The following is a 6,259-nucleotide window of genomic DNA, read 5'->3' on the forward strand; positions in this document are numbered from 1 at the left end:
ATCCTTTCCTATGTTTCTGGACCATTTATATGTCCTCTTTGGAGAAGTGCCTGTTCAAATCCTTTGTCCATTTCTTAACTGGATTTTTTTGTCTTCTGAGAGTGGAATTGTATGAGTTCTTTATATATTTTGGAGATCAAACCCTTTTCTGAGGTATCATTGGCAGATATGTTTTCTCATACAGTTGGTTCTCTCTTCATTTTAATACTGTTTTCTTTAGCCATATAGAAGCTTTTCATTTTGATGAAGTCCTGTTTGTTTATTCTTTCCTTTATGTCTCTTGCTCTAGGGGACATATCAGTGAAAATATTGCTGTGTGAAATATCTGAGATTTTCCTGCCTAAGTTCTCCTCTAGGACTTTTATGATGCCATGACTTATATTTAAATCTTTTATCCACCCTGAATTTATTTTTGTGTTCGGTGAAAGTTGGTAATCAAGTTTCAAGTTTTTGCATGTACCTGTCCAGCATTCCCAACACCATTTGTTGAAGAGGCTATTTTGACTCCATTTTATGCTTCTGCTCCCCTTGTCACATATTAATTGACCATAAGGACTTGGGTTTATTTATGGGCTCTCTGTTCTGTTTCGTTGATCTATGTGTCTGTTCTGATGCCAGTACCAGACCTTTTTTTTATTACAGTGGCCTTGTAATACAGTTTGATATCAGGTATTGTAATTCTCCTACTTTGTTCTTTTTTCACAAAATTCCTGCAGCTATTTGGGGTCATGTATGCTTCTATATAAATTTTTGAAGGGTTTGTTCTATGTCTGTGAAATATGCCATTGGTACTTTAATAGCTATTGTATTGAATCTATAAATTGCTTTGGATAGTATTGATATTTTGATGATATTCTTCCAATCCATGAGCATGGTACATGCTTCCATTTGTTCGTATCTTCCTTAATTTCTTTCTTCAGTGTTGTGTAGTTTTCTGAGCGCAGATTACCTCCTTAGTTAGGTTTATTCCTAGGTAGATTATTTTTCTTGTTGCTATATCAAATAGGATTGTTTTCCTGATTTCAACTTCTGATGTTTTATTGTTGGTGTACAAAATGCCTTTGATTTCTCAATATTGACCTTGTATGCCACTGTTTTTGCCAAATTCATTTATTAGGTCGAGCAGTTTTTTGGCCGAGTCTATAGGATTTTCTATGTACACTATTCTGTAATCTGCAAACATTGAGAGTTTTGTTTCCTACTTTGCAACTTGGAAGCCTTTTATTTGTTTTTCTTGTCTGATTGCTGTGGCTAGGACTTCCAATAGTATGTTAAATAGAAGTGGTGAAAGTGTACAACCTTGTCTTGTTCCTAATCTTAGTGGGAAAGTTTTTACTTTTTGCCCATTGAGTATGATGTTGGCTGTAGGTCTGTCATATGTGGCCTTTATTAAATTGAAGAATGTTCCCTTTATATACAGTTTGCTGGGTGCTTTAATCATAAATGGGTGCTGTACCTTATCAAATGCTTTTTCCACATCTGTTCATATGATCATATGACTTTTGCCATTGCTTTCATTTATGTGATATATTACATTTATCAATTTGCAAATATTGAACCATCCTTGTATCACTCTGATGAACCTCACTTGATGAAGGTGTATGATCTTTTTAATGTATTGCTGGATGCAGTTTGCTAATATTTTGTTGAGGTTTTTAGCATCTATGTTCATCAGCAATATTGGTCTGAAGTTTTCTTTCTTTCTTGTGTCTTTATCTGGTTTTGAGTTTAGGGTGATGCTGGCATCATTAAAAGACCTTGTGAGTCTTCTGTCTTCTTGGATTTTTTTAAAATAGTTTGTGAAGGATAGGGGTTAGCTCTTCCTTAAATGCTTCATAAAATTCTCCTGTGAAACTGTCTGGTTCAGGGCTTTTGTGTGTTGGGAGTTTTTTGATTACTGCTCCAATTTGTTCAACTGTTATTGGTCCTAACTTCTGTTGAGGCTTTCAGTTTCTTCTTCTTTGAGTTTTGCAAGATTACATTTTTTCTAGAAATGTGTCCATTTCACCTAGTTTTTCAAATTTCTTGGCATACAGTTCTTTGTAGTAATTTCTTATGATCCTTTTTATTTTTGTGGTGTCAGTTGTAATTTTACCGCTTTCATTTACGATTGTGTTTATTTAGGTCATCTCTCTTTTTCTTAATGAGTGTGCTTAGAGGCTTGCCAATTTTGCTTATCTTTTCAAAGAACCAGCTCCTGCATTTATCGATCCTTAGAATTGTGCTTTCAGTCTCTATATCTTTTAATTCTGCTCTGATCTTGGTTATTTCCTTCCTTCTACTTGCTCTGGGTTTTCTTTCTTGTTGTTCCTCAAGTTCTTGCAGGCATAGGGTTAGGTTGTTTATTTGAAATGTTTCTATCGTTTTTTAGGTAAAACTATGAACTTCCCTCTCAGGACTGCCTTTGCTGTGTCCCATAAGTTTTATATTGTTGTGTGCTCATTTTCCTTTGTTTCCAGAAACTTTTTGATTTCTTCCTTGATCTCATTCTTGGCCCATTCACTCTTTAATAGCGTGCTATTCAATCTCCATGTGTTAGAGTGTTAATGAGTTTTTTAGTTTCTAGTTTCAGCCCCATGTGGTCAGCGAGCTTGATATGATTTCAATATTCTTGAATTTGTTGAGACTTGTTTTGTGTCCTGTCATGTGGTCTATCTTTGAAAATGTTTCATGTGCATTTGAAAAGAATGTGTATTTTGCCTCTTTGGGATGAAAAGCTCTATATATTCCAGTTGAGTCCATTTGATCTAGGATATTGTTCAATGTTGTGTTAACTTTGTTGATATTTGTTTGGAAGTTCTATCCATTTTTTAGAGTGGGGTGTTAAAATCTCCTACTATTGTGGTTTTGCTGTCAATATCATTCTTGAAGTCCTCCAAGATTTTCCATATGTATTTGGGTGCTCCTTTGTTGGATTCTTATATGTTTGTAATGTTTATGTCTTGATGGATTCTTCCCTAGAGTATTATGAAGTGTTCTTCTGGGTCTCTTTTTATGACCCTTGTTTTAAAGTCTATTTTATCTGATATGAGTATTGCTACCCTGATTTTTCTTTCCTGATCATTTGCTTGGAATATTTTATTTCCAACCCTTCCCTTACAGTCTGTGTTGGTCTTTTGTTCTGAGGTGGGTTTTTTGTAGGCAGCATATGTGTGGGTAATGTTTTCTTATCTATTTAGTTATTCTTTGTGTTTTGTTTTGACTGGAGCATTTAACCCATTAACATTTTAGGGTATGCTGATAGGTATTTGTTTATTTTTCCCCCTTTGCTCCTGCATTACTCTCTCTCTCCTTTTTTTTTTTCTCTTCTTATAGTAGTCTTTTTAATATATCTTGTAGGGCTGTTTTGGTGGAGATGTATTCTTTCAGTCTTCTTTTGTCTGGGATAATCCTTATTTTGCCTTCCATTTTAATTGAGTGCCTTGCCAGGTAGTGTAATCTTGGTTGCGAGCCTTTGTTTTCCATTGTTCAGTATATCTCTTGCCATTCTCTCCTAGATTGGAGTGTTTCTGTTGAGAAGTTAGTTGCTAGCCTTATTGGAGCCCCTTTGTATATTACTTCTTGTTTCTCCTTTGCTGCTTTTAAGATTCTTTCTTTGTCTTTAATACTTGACATTTTAATTATGATATGTTTTGGAGTTGGCCTGTTTGGGTTCATCTTGATTGGGAATCTCTGTGCCTCCGGACCTTACATGATTTTTTTCCTCAAGGCTCGGAAAGTTTTCTGTCATTATTTTTTCAAACAGGGTTTCTATCCCTTGTTCCTTTTCTTCTCCTTCTGGTATTCTTATGACTCGAATGTTGTTTTGTTTTATGTTATCTTGGAATTCCCTTAAGCTGTCTTCATATTTTTTAGTCTTTCTTCATGCAGCTGCTCTACCTGGGTGTTTCTTTCCACCTTGTCTTCCAGCTCACAAATTCAGTCCTCTGCTTCATCCAGCCTACTTGTAATTCCTTCCAGTCTGTTGTTTATTTCTGAAATCTTATTGTTCATTTCTTCCTGTTTTTTTTTTGTTTATAGTTTCTATTTCCTTTTTCATATTGTTGTTCTCAATCAGTTCCTTGTAGTTGTCTGAGTTCCTTGAACATCCTTATAACCATTATTTTGAATTCTCTATCTGATAGTTTGCTTATCTTCATTTAATTTAGCTCTTTTAGTGGGGAGGCTTCCATTCCTTTTGTTGCAGGGTCTTTTTTAGTCTCCCCATTTTAGGTGACTCTTTTTGTTTGTTTCTGTGCTTCCTGATGTTTCACTTTGCTAGCTGTCTTTGTAGGGTGAACTTTTATGGTAGGAATTCTATGAGATTCAGTGGTATGGCCTCTTTGATCTCCTTGTGTGGATGCTCTAGGTTTTCCTTTTCTTATGTTTGTGTGGGCTCTTTCCTTATACTCAGTCTTTACCTTCTGGTGGTTCCTTTTTTGGTGGGTTTTCTCCTCCAGCAGGTATACTGATGTTTTCAGCTTCCCCTGGTCCTTCTATGTGATTGTGGCAGAGGGTAGGCAAAATGCCTTAAGACAGCAGGAGAGTATTCTATGGGATTTAATGTACCAACAAGTAGAGAGGAGATAGGAGATCCTTTGGGTAAGTATAGTGTTAACAGTGATATTTCACCCAACTAGACACTTTTTATAAAAGGTGAAAGAGAGATAAGACTCTTGTTAGAGGGGAGGGGGATTGTGAGCTGAATCTAGAAAACAGTATGTTCGTGCAAGATTAGATTTAGTGAGAGTAAGGGATAGAAAGTAGGCAAAGTGTGCCAGAGAATAGAGTTAACCGCAACAGTAATAAAGCTCAGGAATAAAGTAAAATGGGCTAAGATTAGGGAGGATTGTTATATAATATTTACAATTGTATAGAATAACAATTATTTATAGCAGTACTGGAACAACAATAATATGACAAGAAATATATGATTTAGATAACAATAATAGAAAGTACATGATCAACAGTAGTGTGTTATTGGAATACAAGTGAAATAAAAGAAGGAAAATTAAAATATAATATGAAAGAGAATAAGGAAGACCAGTGAAATAATGCAATTAAATAGAGAAATGAAATGAAAAAAAAACTAAATAGAAAGAAGAGAAATAAAAAAATACTAATAAAATGAAAGAAGTAAAAATAATGAAAAAAAAATAATAATACAAATAAACAATAAAATGCCAGTTCTATGGGATATCAAAGTGAAATTTGTCTCAGTTTCTCAGTTTTGGGGATTAGCCTTGTGCTCCCTCTTTGGATCTGTCCATGGACCTTTCACGACTCCAGGTTTTATTGTCTTGCTGTGGGGAAGAAACAAAAGAGAGAGGAAAGAAACAAAATAAGCCTCCTGCTGACTTTAAACCCATTGAGCCAGTTCTGCTGGTCTTCCTGGATGCCACAGGAAGAGGGGAGCTGGGCTTTGCTTTTCTTCCTCCCTGTGGTTTTGCGAGGATGGGGGCCAAGTCTTGGCCCCAATATTCACAGTTGCCCAGCTTCCAGTCCAGGTCTTCTGTGGGCTGCCAGGTCCCCACCATCTGTCTGTTCCAGGCCTGCACCTTTAATCCACTAGTTGCACCAAGGTCTGTGCGGTGTACCTCCTCCTTGCTCTTTGTGAACTCACCATGGCTGGAGCCCACCATGGCTGGATCCCACTGTTGGGCAAGCAGTGCCAGTCAGCCACTGGGCGTGGGGCACCACTCAACCTCTGAGCAAGCAGCACAAGTCCAGTGCTGGCAAGTGGCTCAAATCACCCTTGGGGTGAGTGGTACCGTGAGCAGCCAGAATCAGTTGTAGGGCCAGTGGTGTCAGCCAACCTCCAAGCAAGCAGGTGGAATCAGCCTTAGGTTAAACAGGGCAAATAACTTGCCTGGTGAACATCCTGAGCCCAGCAAGGGCACACAGCTCAAATCACCCTTGGAGTGAGCCAGCCACTGTGCAAGAGTTCCTTACAAAGCAGCTATGAGCCGCCTTCTTCTTCTTCTTTTTGTTTTTGAGTAAAAACCTCTTGTTTAAGCCTGCTGTTCTTAACAATTAACAAGCACCTGGCTTTTCATACAGCCCAACTTTCTAACCAGACTTGTGACTATCTGGGTCAGTGTCACATGGCCCAACTTTTCTCTTTTCTCCTGGTGTTGCCTGGCTCCACAATTTCTGTGACCTAGTCGGCATCCACAGTCCCAGCCGGTGTACACCACCTCTGTGTGTCTCCCATTTCATCTCTATTCCCCCCAGTGACTTCCAATATCTGGGTCTCTCCTGATGCCAGGCTGCTCTCCCT

The sequence above is a fragment of the Phyllostomus hastatus genome, unplaced genomic scaffold, assembly GCF_019186645.2.
Source record: "Phyllostomus hastatus isolate PE091 unplaced genomic scaffold, TTU_PhHast_1.1 phas_scaffold_200, whole genome shotgun sequence".
Lineage (NCBI taxonomy): Eukaryota > Metazoa > Chordata > Mammalia > Chiroptera > Phyllostomidae > Phyllostomus > Phyllostomus hastatus.